Source organism: Apodemus sylvaticus, chromosome 7 (genome assembly GCF_947179515.1).
Source record: "Apodemus sylvaticus chromosome 7, mApoSyl1.1, whole genome shotgun sequence".
Lineage (NCBI taxonomy): Eukaryota > Metazoa > Chordata > Mammalia > Rodentia > Muridae > Apodemus > Apodemus sylvaticus.
This window is the reverse complement of record NC_067478.1, coordinates 106,019,221-106,033,672: the sequence shown is the minus strand read 5'-3', so window position 1 is coordinate 106,033,672 and position 14,452 is coordinate 106,019,221.

The following is a 14,452-nucleotide window of genomic DNA, read 5'->3' as shown; positions in this document are numbered from 1 at the left end:
TCTGGCATCAACCTTTGACCTCTGCACTTGCACATACACATGTGAAACACACACATACCAGCATGCATGCACACACATATACAAAGTATAGTGAATGACTACATAAGCTAGCAATGTAGTTCTTTATTATCATTAGCAAGCCCAGGCTGGCCTTGAACTCCTGATCCTCCTGTGTGCTGGGATTATAGGTATATGCTACCATTCTCAGCCTCATCCTTAGATTTCATACAGCTGGACATGAAGTTCATTAGCTTCATAAATTTGTGAGGAATCTCCTGCATGTGGCCTTACAACAGCTACATTACTAGGCAAGGGGAATTTTTTTTGGCTATTATAATTTTATGAGCCCAGTGTTGTGTTACGCATGTAGCCTGAGATCAACTAAAATGCAGCTAAATATGTCAAGGCTCACATATATACCCATAGAATTCTTGATGCCTACTGTGTACCTTTTTCTGGGGCTACATGAATAAACATTTAGTCACCCCAGATACAGCATTGATGACTGACTGACCAAAGAAAATTTCCCATCCAAGTGTAGTTGGTGAAATAATGTATTTATTGGGGGTTACATTTGGGAGCATGGATAACTCCTAGATGGCTGTATAATGGAAAGGGGTGACCTCAGCATGGAGATAACTCACAAAATACTTTATTCCTGCTTCCTGTTTATTTTGCAGGCAGCTCTGCTGCAAAGTCTCCTCCCCAGCAACAGTTTACTGCTTTTATAATTTGAGTGGGTGGATGGGTCGGCAGGGAGATGTGAATCTCAACTTTCTAAACTTCCTGAGTCTTGTAAGCTTCACAGTCTTCCTGAATCCTATGTGTTTCCAAGCCCTTCCCTTTCCTTCAAAGGGAATGTTTTGATTTGGAAGAAATAACTGAACAATATGCCTATTGAATAGTATGCTAAACGTATCTTACTTGATGTTTAATCAAGAATTGTACTGCCTGCGATCTAAATTAATTTATGTAAATATGTGAAATTTGTGTTTTGAGGAAAAATAGAAAATGAAGACCGGAAAACAACTTGGCTGAGTGGTACTGTGTCCTGGGTATCACTCAGGATTGATGTACCTTCATCCTATCATCTCACTGAGGTTCAGGAGGTGAGAAGGGATAACCCTTAGACTTGAACTCCTGTCTTCCACTCACAGTGCTTGTCCTTGAAGCCTGTACTATCTGTGGATGTCCCATATGTAACAAGCTCCTAGCCTGGAACAGGAACAGTTGCCATTACCTACCTGGTCCCAAGAGGTGTGAGGTCTGGGTTTGATGGCCAACAGCTCTGCAGACCATGTGTGCTGTGGGGCACTGGGATTAGTGAGTCTCCTGTCTGGCTTTGGGACTTCCTAGCTCATTTGCATTTCAAAATGTCACTCCTTCCCCCCCTGCTGCTGGTCATTCATGTTTATTTTTAACTTGCATGTGATTAAGATGAATCAGAGTTCTTTCCACCAGCTGCAGATGGGTCTAATCGGGATGTGGGGGTTCAGGTTTCTTTGTCTTCTTTAGGGGTTCTCCCTGCTCATGATTGGATGATGAATATCTTGGATATGTTCCTATTTTGTTTCTGGAACCTGGTGGCAGAGACTGGGGATTCTTGATATCTCATCTGAATGCCTTGCCCCTCCCTCTCTTTCTCTCCACCCTTGGGGACAGCTATGCATCTGAAGATACTTTACTTGTCTTCATGAAACAATAGTTAAAAATAAATACCAACAACCACCAGATTACCAAGAGAAGATTAATTCCACGTTTGTAAATGCTAATGAGATTTGGAACCCTTGACTATGGGGCAGGAGAGGCTTAGAGCCCTTCTGACTGGCTCTAGGAGGGCTTTAGGGGAGTGCTCCTGGAGGACTTGGTAGACACAGCTGGACTCTTCCACCTCTTTAGTCTGTGACTCCATCCTGCATCCTCTTTTGGTCCTCCATGGAGAGGCAAGTAAGAGACAATGGCCCTGCAGCACTGGGAGTCACAGTGACCTGATGGACCAAGTCTGACATGTCCTGAACAGTTCGTTTTTATTATTTCTCCCTAGCAGAGGCTGTAGCCTTGTCCTTCCTGGTACTTCTGCCCTGTGGGCTGCTCTTTTGAGTTCCAACCATGTTTGCTTGCTCTTCTGTAAGGGTTCTCTTTAATGCCCCCTTTTCTACAAGACCTTACCCTGGTGTTCCATTTCCAAACCACAGAACCTTTGATGCCCGAGTACCCTCTCTGTCTCCTCTGTAGCCTCTTAACACGACATGCTATTTGCATATTATAGAATTCCTGTCTCTTCCCACTAGAACTGAAGCTTCACAAATGATTGTTGTCTGTTTGGTTCAAATGCGCATCTTCAGTCTTGGAATTAGTGCCCAGTGCAAGGAAGGAGCTCCATAAACACTCACTTAATGAGGGAACGAGGAAAAACCAAGGTGCAGAGAAGAGGGGCCAAACTGAGAAGACGTAGGATATGTGAGATGGGCCAAAGGGCAGCAGAGAGAACTGAGGCCCATCTGGGGATACACAGGATACTGCTTAGTGGGGGAGCTGGGGTGGAGCAGAGATGATAAAGCCAGTTGCCTTAGGGAATGAAGCCAATTTCAAAAGATCACAAACTGCAGAACTCTACTTATTTGCTATTCTAAAAAGGATAGAATTATTCAGATGTAAACAGATCAGTGGTTGCTGAGAATTACGGATTCTGTGAGGGCTTGAGAATACATTAATAGCAATTTTAATTCATTAATTAGAAGGAGGATTTTTGGGGGACTATTACCTATCCTGATCTTTGGAGTACTTTCATAACCCTGTGTAGCTGTAAAAATCCATAGAACTAGAGAAAAAGAGGATAGTTAATTTTTCTGTATGATTTGGAAATTCAAAGTAAAATGTGCCTTTGGAAATTAATAAAAAATCTTTTAATTGAAATTCCTCTCACTCTAGACAAAATGGCTATCATCAAGAAATCTAATGCTGAAGGATGGGGAAGGAAAGAAACCCCTCTATGCTGTTGGTAAGAATATAAATTAGTACAACCTCTACGGAAATCATGTGGGGATTTCTTAAACAACTAAAAATAGAACCACCACATGATCTGTACATCATCCATGGGTACATGCCCAAAGGGATATAGTTCGGGATAGCACAGAGACACCATACACCCATATTTATTGCAACATTTGTTCATAATGGCCAAAATGGAATCGGCCTCAATAAGCTTCAACAGACAAGTGGATATAAACTGTGAGGGCTAGAGAGGTGGCTCAGAGGCTGAGACTGCTCGCTGGGCAAGATTGATCATGGGAACCCCAGCACTCCTGTAAAGGCTGTTGTGATCCTGTGCACAACTGCAGTCCCAACATGGAGGGAAACAAAGGCAGGATGGTTGCTGGGTTTGCTGGTCATCAGCCTAGGCAAAATAAACAGTTTCAGGTTAAGGTAGAAACCTTGCCTTAAAGGAAGAGGGAGAGCAAGAGTGGACACCCTCCTCTGGCTTCTGCAGGAGTTCATGTGTGTGAGTACACACACGTGTGCGCACACACGCGCATGTGCACACACACGTACAATGCAATATGTATCTGTATATGTGTGTATATATACATGTATAAGCATGTATATATATATATGTATGTATGTATGTGTATACACACACATACACACACACACACACACACACACACAATCAGTGAAATTTTACTCCTCATTCATAAAGAGGGATGAGATTATGTCACCTGCAGGGATATGGATGGGCTGGAGATTATCATGAAAACAAAAAAAAATTTAAAAAGCCAGATTTAGACAGATTTCATATATTTTCTCTCAAATGCAGAACCTATATTCAAGGACAGAGATGAGAATAAACAGAAGGAGATGAGGATCAGTTTGGGGGAGGAAGAAAGGCAAGGGGTGAATATGATCACAGCCTTAATGATGCTGTCTTGGTAAAATTCATTATTTGGTAGAAGTAATGTGCGCGGATAAGAAAATTGAAAATAAAAATAAAAACAAAGCTCTTGAAAAGGAGGTGACTGAGTTTGTATAGAACCCAACATCTCAGGATAGCGTTTAAGAGGGCCCAGCTATCCTGACGAGGGAGGCTTTCCTGAGGAATCAAACATCCTCACCTTGGAGCAAGGGGCCCTGTGTCCTGAAGAGGAGGGCTGGCTGTGTTTCTCTCTATGTACACAGGACAGATAGGCCTTGGAGTCTGCACAATTATGGAGGGACAGCAGGTTTCTACCACAGCAACACTACTCTGTGGACCATTTATTCCAACAGGAAGGAAAAGGGCTTGAAATAAAATTTTCTTTGCAAATCCCTTTTCTCGGCCTCATACCCAGTTATGGATTTCCTGCTGTTAACAGATTTCAGTTCGTTCACTGTGCCCTCTTGGAGCTCAGCGCCTGCCTCCTGACGGCCCTCATTCCGCAGTCGGGACTGCCCTTCTCACTCGCCCACTCAGCACTGGGGCCTTGCCTTCCGTTTAGCTGGAAAGCAAAACCGAGCAGGCATAAATGGCAAGACCCCTGCAACAAAACATTTTCTTTTTTGGTGCCAAGTGCCCTGTCTGCAGCCAGTCCTTCCTATGTGTCAGTGCCCTTTAGGAAATGCTGCAGGGCAAACCACAGACATGCTGCTGTCACCTCCAGCAGGGCAACACATTGGGTTCTATTGCTTTCCCTGTCTGCCATAGTGTTAGTCAGCTTTGGGTCACTGTGACAGAATACCAGACACCAATAACATGGTCTTAGACCATGTTATTTGACTGTATTGTTTCTGGGCCTATGGTATGGCAGAAAGTCGTGGTAAGATGCTATGATAACATGGCTGTTGACCTCAAGGCCATCAGCAAGCAGGAAGAGTGAGATGAGAAAGGACCAGGAACAAGATACCTTTCAAAGACACAAGTCCAGTGACCTACTTCCTTAGCCAGGTGCCAATCCCTGCTACCTCCTCACAATGCTGTCAGACCATGAACCCATCAACCAATAGATGGATGGACCCATTGGGGAAAGCAATGCCCTTATGATGTAGATACTTCTCAATCATTGATCCGATAGCTGGGAGCCACACCTTCCACACCAAAAGGAGCATGTGTGAAGCACATCCGATCCATAACAAGCACTTCACATTCTTACCCTGATCACATATTATCAAACATCTCCCGTATGGTACTCTATGAAAGGTGATGGTGAGTTCACCATAGCCACTGCCTTCCCAGGAGTTGTGTTCTGAGTTTTCTCCTTCAAACATGCTCCTTCACCCTCCAAATAAGACAGAAGCCTAAGATCTTTGCCTTAACACCCACCCTCTCTGGCTGCACTAGGTCACTGGTATTCTATCATAGACTTTGTTTACATCTTTGCTCTCATCTGCAAGCCTTGCTGCGTTGCCTCCGTGGGTGTTGGCAACGCCTGGCAACCTGTACCATTGATCTAGACTCCAAATGTCTAAATTCCCTCTTCATAGTCTTTCTCTGCCATAATCTACCCTTACCCAACTCTGATGTATTAGTGGCTCCTGTTGTTCTGACAAAATGCCAGTCAAAACAGTTTAAAGAAGGGTTTAGTTAGGGTCACAGTTAGAAGGTGCCATCCACCATGGTCACAGCAGCTACTCACATTGTAGCCAGTCAGGAAAGCAAAACAGGGGAATGATGGTTAGATGTTTCTCCCTTTTTATTGTATTCTTTTAGTCCCAGACCCCACCCCATGAGATGATGCCTATTCATGGTGGTTCTTCCTTCTCAGTCAAATTCAAAGGTGTGTTTCCATGGTGATTCTAAAAACGAGTCAAGTTGATAATGAAGACTGACCATTACACCTGCTGATGGCAGGGTGGTTTTGCTCAGAATCTGTAGGCATATATATATATATATATATATATATATATATATATATATATATATATATATATATATATAAAGTCCCAGCTTATGAATTTTTAAAGTGGGGAGTGTGTAAGGTCTAAGCTCTGGTCCCAGACAAGAAGGAGGAATGTGAGAAGAGCTAGGAGATTTCAAGGAATCATAGGCAGATGAGAAATATTTTTTTTTTCTCTCTGGGCAGAGGCCACTAGGCAGGGAGACACTCGCAAGCACAAAGGTACATACCGGCACATATGGACACAAGGCACAGGCACACGTGCAGATCAGGACACAGGCTGGACAGAATTAGGCATACAGGTGTACAGATAAACGCATAGGACAGGCTGACAGAAACAAAGGACTCTGACCTCAAAGCCCTTTCTATACCAAACCCACACAGATGTGCCACTCTTCTAGAGACAGTTACATAACAGATTATTTTTCTATTTACATTTGGAGCTTCTAGACATCTGGGGACAGCCATTTCCTGCTGATTCATGGCACCTCTGGACATCCAGTTTAGTCACATTTTAGCTGACTCATGTTTCGTGTCAACACTATGGCCACTAATCGTAAACCTTCATGACTTTATGTTCCCAACCGTATGATGCTGTAACTCCATAATCTCAAACTTGAGACGTGGAGGCAGGAGGATCAAAGTTCCAAGTCAGTCTGGGCTATGTGAGAGACTGTCTCACAGGGGAAGAAAATAAAGGTTAAAAACGACTTAGAATGAGATGCAAGCTTTTCTATAGAGTCTTCAGCGGGGACGCATGAGCCCAATTCCTAACCTCATTTGAACCCAGTTTTCTCACCATGGCCTGTCCCTGACAGCTCCATGGACTGCCCTCCGAACACACACTGTGTATCCTACTGTGCCTGCTGGCTCTGTGCACTGTCCCCCATCCGTCTTCATTACTATTCTCTTGCTGTGAAGAGGCATCACGACCTAGGCTGTTTATAAAACAAATAGTTCAACTGGAGGCTTGCTTATAGTTTCAGAGCATGAGTCCATGACCATTTTGGTGGGGAATACGGAAGCAGACAGGTGAAATAGTGCTGGAGCACTAGTTAAGAGCTTATTATATCCTTGTCCAAAAATTGTGAAGTAGAGAAACACTGGGCCTAGTATACATTTTTGAAACCTCAAAGCCCACCCTCAGTGACACACCTCCAACAAGGACACACCTCCTAATCCTTCCCAAAATGGTTCTGGAAACTAGTGACCAAATATTGAACTGTTTAAGCCTATGGGGGCATTCTCATTCAAACAACCATACCATCTCAAGATCACTTGCTGCTTTTTAAGGGCTATATACTCCTCCATTCTAGGTTCACCAAGTAGCAATGTTCTTTTATAACTCTGAGTACCAGTAGAGTTGAAATGGTCCCATCATAAACTTGGCTATGCTTCTAGAGAGCATTAATTGTACTTTATTCTATTGACCTTTCTAGCATCTTCCAGTCATAGTACCTGGCATACAGGAAAATGCTTGGTGCATACACTTGCCAAGTTGAATTGATTTTAATTTCCCAGATGCTGTCTAAGTTACATTTCTGTTGTTGTGAAGGAATACCATAACCAAAGCAACTTATAAAAGGAAGAATTTAATTTGGGGCTCATAGTTTCAGAGCATAGTAGAGTACATGACTAAATCCACCAGCATCCCAAAATCACCAGTAGGGAGAGAGTAGGGAGGGGAGAGGGAAAGAGTTAGCTGGATTGTCATGGACTTTTGAAATCTTAAAGCCCTCCCCAGTGACACACACCTCCTCCAACAAGGCCATAATCCTTCCCAAACAGTTCCTCCAACTGTGGACCTAGTACTCAAATATATGAACCTATGAGGCCATCCTCATTCAAACCACCACTCTATCTTCTCTGGAGGTGTGCATGTGCATGTGTTGGATATGGAGTACCAGACAATTAAGAGAGGTAAAAGACAAAAGACAGAAACAAGGTTTCTTTCTCACTATTTCTCTTTCGGGAGCTGGTCTGTTCTTCAGGGTTGTTGTTTTTAGGAATGATGTTGAGTGCCACCATGAGCTTCCATTCAAATTGTCCATCTTTAAGTTTAGAACAGCACAGTCATACAGAGGTCAGTGCCCAACACTAACTCTCTTGGAGACAAATCACCATGGCCTCACATTTCTCTGAAATTAGCTCCCAGAAGCCTCCCTGTTAGCTTCCATGGGTCCAAATATAGGCTGGGATCAGGGGGCAGTAGTGGTGCCAGGATGGGAGCTCTGGTGAGTAGATAGGTAGTCTCTTGCTTTATGCACTCTGATTGGCCAACCCATTTTGGACTGCTTGCAGAAGGGAAAATCTTATGGCCAAGGTGAGGAGTCTCATAGTTTTTGTCTGGAAATGAATGTAACGTCCTAAGTCAAGAAGTTCTGAAAATGATGAGATGGTTCCCATTTCCCCTCTTGTTCTTTTTCTCACCCCCTCACATTTCTGAAGACTCCCCACCATTGGGAATGGGGATTGCCCTTTCTGAGGCCCTTTGTGTTTCTTAAAAATTAGCATTTCTGCAGAAGCCACCAGATCCTCTTTCTGTATTCATCTACTTAGAGTGTTGAGCTTTGTGAAACCCCAAGAGAAGTAGCTTACAGAGAGTCTTCCATCCTGGCTTTTGTTTCTAAAGTCTGGGCTCTTTGGAGAGCTGGGGGAGGGGGTTAGAAAAGGCGGAAGGAAACTTTCCAGTAGCCAGTGATGCCCTAATGAGAAATGGGGCAGCTTGGGAGTCATGCCAGAGCCCCAGCCGTCTGGAGAACATTCTTTGCATTTGCTATTTGCTCGGTCTCAGATGTTTCTCCCTAGGATATTCAGAAGGCTTGCTTCTTTGATACATTCAGCTCTCTGTTCCATAGATGTTACCTTTTCAGGCTAACTTATATAACATAGCAGCCTTCATTATTTCCTTCTTTTCATCAGTGAGTGTGTGTGTGTGTGTGTGTTGTACATATTCATATACACACTGGCTCACACAGTTGAAACAGTAAGTCCAAAGTCCTCGGCAGCATACATTCAATCAATCACACTGCTTCATGTAGTCGAAACATCAAGTTCAAAGTCATAGGCAGCACAGAGTAGGGACCCAGGTAAGCCGTGATGTTACGGTCTATCAGCAGAATTCCCTCTTCTTCAGAGGAGGTAAGTTTTTCCTTTTTATCTACAACTTTTGATTAGATGAAAGCAGCTTTCAGTATGGAAGGTTTAACAGTGTGGATCTTGAAAGTCCTAAAAAGTCACATGCATGCCGTGGCTTGCATTTGGGGGTTAGAGGGCAGCCTTGGGTGTTAGTTTTCACCTTCCGCCTTGTTTGAAGCATGATCTCTCCCTGTTCACTGTTGAATCACTGGGATAGCTGACCTGTAAATTTCCAGACATTCTCTTGTCTCTGTCTCCCACTTCTTGGAGGCTTGGTATTACAGATGTGTATTACTGTTCCTGGATTTACATGGGTTCTGGGGATTTGAACTCAGGTTGTTACACTTGTGTGACAAGTGCTTTACATACAAAAGTATCTCTCTAGCCTTCGTTACTTTTTTTTTCTGATTTATATTTCATCTCATCCTCAGTACTACTAACATACTATATCTATATGATTGTGTGTGATTATTTTCCTGCAGCTAGACTATAGATGCTTTAGTAGATCAAAGGCTTTCGTGCATCTATGTCCCCTTTTGAGTCTCCATGTCCAGGACTGACTGATGACAGTGTACAGCAAGTTGTGCAATAACTTGGATAGGCCACAATGCATAGTAAAAGGTAATATGGATGTTACCATTAAGCTATTTTTAAGACAATATAAATATTTAAATAAGTAAGCTTTAAGTAAAGCTGTTACTCTCTGTGCAAGTCAGATTTTTATCACAGTGACAAAATACTTGAGATAATCAGCTTGATAATAGGGAATGTTGGGCTGGAGAGATGGCTCAGTAGTTAAGAGCACTGGTTGTTCTTCCAGAGGTCCTGAGTTCAAATCCTAACAACCACATGGTGGCTCACAACCATCTGTAATGGGGATCCAATGCCCTCTTCTAGTGTGTCTGAAGACAGCTACAGTATACTAATATGCATAAGGTAAATAAATAAATCTTAAAAAATAATTAAAAAGGAATAGCAAATGTTTCCATTGTTTCTGAAACTTCCTTTGGTTTTAGACTGATTTGGTCCTGCTGCTTTGGGACTGTGACAATTGCAGTACATCATGTAAGGAAGGGCTCATTTCATGACAACTAAGAAAAAAAGAGGGGTAGGGAGGACAAGATGCAAATTTCTCTTCAATGGTGGCTCTCAGTGATACAACTGCCTTCCAGTTGACCTCTATTCTTAAAGGTTCCATATCCTAGAGTACTTGGTACAAGCTGATGACCAACCTTCAATACATGGGCCTTTTGGGGCACATTCAAGATCCAAACTGTAGCACTCTCCACAATGTGGGTCTTATCTAATCAAGTGGATAACTGAAGAGAAAAGAGACAGCAGGGCATGGTAGCCCATTCCATTCATCCAGCACTCCACTCTGATGACAGAGATAGGTAGATCTTTGTGAAGTCAAGGCAAGCCTGGTTTACATAGTGAGTTACAGGACAGCCAGAGCTATGTAGAGAGATTCTGCCAATTTTTTTTTATTTAGAGAGAGAGAGAGAGAGAGAGAGAGAGAGAGGAGAGGGATAGGGAGAGCAGGAAGGGGAGGGGGAGGGGCAGGGGAAGAGGCAGGGGGAGAGAGAGAGAAAGAGAGAGAGAGAGAGAGAGAGAGAGAGAGAGAGAGAGAGAGAGAGAGAGAGAGGGAGGGAGAGGGAGAGAGAGAGTACTTATTTATTCTAAAGATGATGGGATTCTTCTGTCAGACTGGAGATACAGCATGATGTCTTCCTTGAGTCTCTAGTCAGCTGGCCTGTGCTTTGGACTTTGGACTTGCTATTTCTATTGCATGAACCAGTTCCTTAAAAATCAGTCAACCTGGGCTGGAGAGATGGCTCAGCGGTTAAGAGCACTGATTCCTCTTCCAGAGGCCATGAGTTCAAATCCCAGCACCCACATGGTGGCTCACAACTGTCCTTAAAGAGATCTGATGCCCTCTTCTGGTGTCTGAAGACAGCTAGAGTGTACCTACATATAATAAATAAATAAATCTTTAAAAAAAAAGTCAGTCAACCAACCAATCATTCAATTAGTCAATTAATTTCTCCTTCCTTCCTTCCTTCCCTTCTCCATCCCCTCCCCACATATGTGCAGGCATACATGTGTGCCCCCCACTTATTATATTTGTATAGCATGCCCCCACTAACACTTCATAAATGGTTCTGAATGAAGAATTAAATTTCTTGATGACTGAAGTTTTTATATTAAGTCTGGCTTCCTTCCCAGTTTTGAGTGTTATGGCTGTACTCTCTTTCTCATCAGTAGTCAGAACGTTTGACTTGTCCTGCTAGAAACCCTAGTCATTCCCCATTCACCCAATATTTTATGAACATATCCTGTGTTCCAGAAACTGTTCCCTGCTGTTATCTCTGCTGTATAGCATGTTTCCTCAAACCTAGTAGTTTAGTTTAGTTTGCTCATTCGTTCATCCATTCTTTATTTTTTCTTCTTCATTTTTTAGACAGGGTTTCTCTGTATAGCCCTGGCTGTCCTAGAATTTGCTCTCTAGACCAGGCTGGCTTCAAACTCAGAGATCTGCCTGCCTCTGCCTCCCAAGTGCTGGGATTAAAGGTGTGCACCACTACTGCCCAGCTCAAATCTGGTAGTTTAAAACTATCACACCATTGTCTTCCTTTAAAACAACGATATCATTTATTACTTCTTAGTATCCATGAGTTAGAAGTCCTAGAGCTGTAAGATTAGACAGCTCTGGTCTGGGGGTGCCTCATGATCCTGTAATCGGATGTCAACCTGGACCACCAGGGTCTAAAAGCCGGCCTGGGCTAGGGACACTGGTCTAGAATTGTGTACTCACACAGCTCAGGAGCATGGCTTCCAACGTAAGTCATTCATACCCTGACAAGTTAGGTCTGACTCTCAGTGGTAGTAGGTATTAGTCCCCATGCACACGGACCCTTCTAGAGTTCTACTGTAGTGTCTTCATGATTTGGTGATTTTTTCCCCCTCAAATGAGCAGACCAGGAAACTAAGGCAGAAGCCATGATGCCTTTGTGTAAGCACTGGGAGTTATAGTCCATCACTTTTCTGTTGGTTAGCTCTGGGGAAGGATACTCTTTAAAAGCCATCTAGACCAGTAGTCACATTGTAGAGTTCCTGGCTGGGGGAACACGGATGAGCAGGGCAAACAAAATCCTGCTATGCTTATGTCTTGCAAATAAACTGGCATGGCTTGGGCTAAGTATATGAGCAGTGACCCATTCTCCTGTCTTGAAGCATCTTATCTTCAGCATTTTCATCATCAATTGTCTGCTTCTTCTCGTCACAGAAGCACAGGACTTTATATGTACCATATAGAGAGGTGTATTCTATGTGTTGGTTGGATTGTAGATTTGTGACATAGAAGGGCTCTTGCAGAAATGTCCAGGCCTGCAAGGGCACAACCAGAAACCACAGATGAAAGTTTGACCCCTCGGACAGATGCAGACACACTCAGAGACATGGCCTATGGCTCTGTAAGCACCCCTACAGTGCACACCTTTTACTGGTTCAACTGTGTGCTTCTCCTATAAGACCCTACCTTCCTTATGACCAGAAAGGGGCTTTCTCTCTCAGGGTTATTGTTCTTTCCTTTTAAGTAATTTCCTACTGGGATCTCCGATTTCCCCTTCAATGTTGTATCTTTGAAGCCTGGCATTAAGCCTCAGGAATAAAGTTTGATGAAATTAGAGGCTTGGTCTACTTTGTTCTTGTTGTCTGACTTAGTATTTACCAAGTAAAGGCCTAACAAATATTTATTAAGTGAATAAATGCCTGACCCCAAGTCATGCTCAGAATTTATATGATTTAATAAGCCCAAGATGACCATTGTGCAAGCTTCACTTTCTTCTGTGTGTGTGTGTGTGTGTGTGTATGTGTGCACCGATGTGTGCGTGTGTGTGTATAATTATACATATACACATATAATACAAATACACATACGTATACTGTCTCATTATAAAGTCCAGGTTAGTCTAGAACTTACTATGCAGCACGCAGAAGTATGACCATCCTACCCTTTCTTGTCAGATGCTAGGATTAAAGGACTGTTCTGCAGCCCTTCTGGACTTCACTTCCCCTCCTACACTTTGTCATTTAATGATGAGGAAGAGGAACTAGGCAGGAGAAAATGAACCTCTTCCATAGAAGGCGGTGCTTAAGACTGCTCTGGTCCCTGAGAGCAGGATTGGGTATAGGTAGGTGTAAGGAGAAGCAGCAGCAGCAGCAGCAGAAGCTAGGTGGAAACGTGCAGACTAAGGAGAGAAAGAGGGTGAGTGTGTATCATTAGCCTATGATTAATATATAATAATATAGTAATCACCAGGCAGAGCTATGTTCATACAACATTAGTCTGGGAATAATACCCACAGGAAGCACCATTTGCAGCCTCCCACGGCATCAGCAATTTGGCCCTCTTTTATTGTTAGCTCAGGGGAGAGTAAGAGGACCCTGAAGATGGGGCATCTAGGCAGTCTTACACGTTTGTGTGCAGGGAGTGCCGCACAGCCCACTGACCCAGCTTGACTCAGCTTTTCTCTGTAAGGAAGCCTCAAGGTTCCTCTGCCCCCCCAACCCTCCCACCCCGTCATCTTCTCATTTCACCAGCCTGCAGAATGTAGATGGGGTTCTGTGGGCCAGCGGCAAGGAAGACTTAAACTGAAGCATGGTCTCTGTCCTTGAGAAGTTGGTGGCCTACAACTTTTTTTTTTCCTTACTGGGGAGTTGTCCTGACCTATGGATTCATACCAGGAGCCTCTAGGCTCTGAGCTTGAGGAAGAAATGGTTCTGCTTCCCTGAGGCACGCTGATGTGGATTTCCTCTCCTCAAATGGGTTTAGACCTGGAGAGAGGCATGGAGGGACAACAATGTCTAGTCAGTTCTAGCTGAAAAATACCTGTTCATGGGGGACCATTGTGGGGTGTGTTAGCAGCACAGACCTTCAGACTGTACCATGGCCTGGCTTTGTAAGCCTGAATATACATGTGCAGGGGCTGAATGCAGCCTGAGAGTGGTGGGAGGATTTAGACGTTCTGGGCTTTGGGTCTTTGGGTCTTTGATTAGCATTATCTTCTATGCTAACGTGACTCATTCATGGGCTAAGGAGATGGTTCGCTGTTCTGGATGTGTAAGTCTCTAGAGATGAGGACATGGGCATCTTGGTTTCTATGAGAAACCAAGTCAGGCAAGGTTTTAAAACAGCACCTTCTGAAGTCTTTGGAGTGGGGAGGGGTAAGAACGAGTTTGCTGCGAGAGGGGCGGTGTCTCAAGGAACTTCCTGGTGCACCTGAGGAACGCTAGAAGAAATCAAGGCAGTTTTTTACCCTAAGCTACTGATCAGGGACGGCCATTGGAGCCAGTCAGACTGCCTGCTCGCAGCTGCTTCGTACTCCTCCCTCCTTCTTGGCAGGCTTCCTGCCATCGTGTGTCTCTCTCGTCCCTGGTGCCTG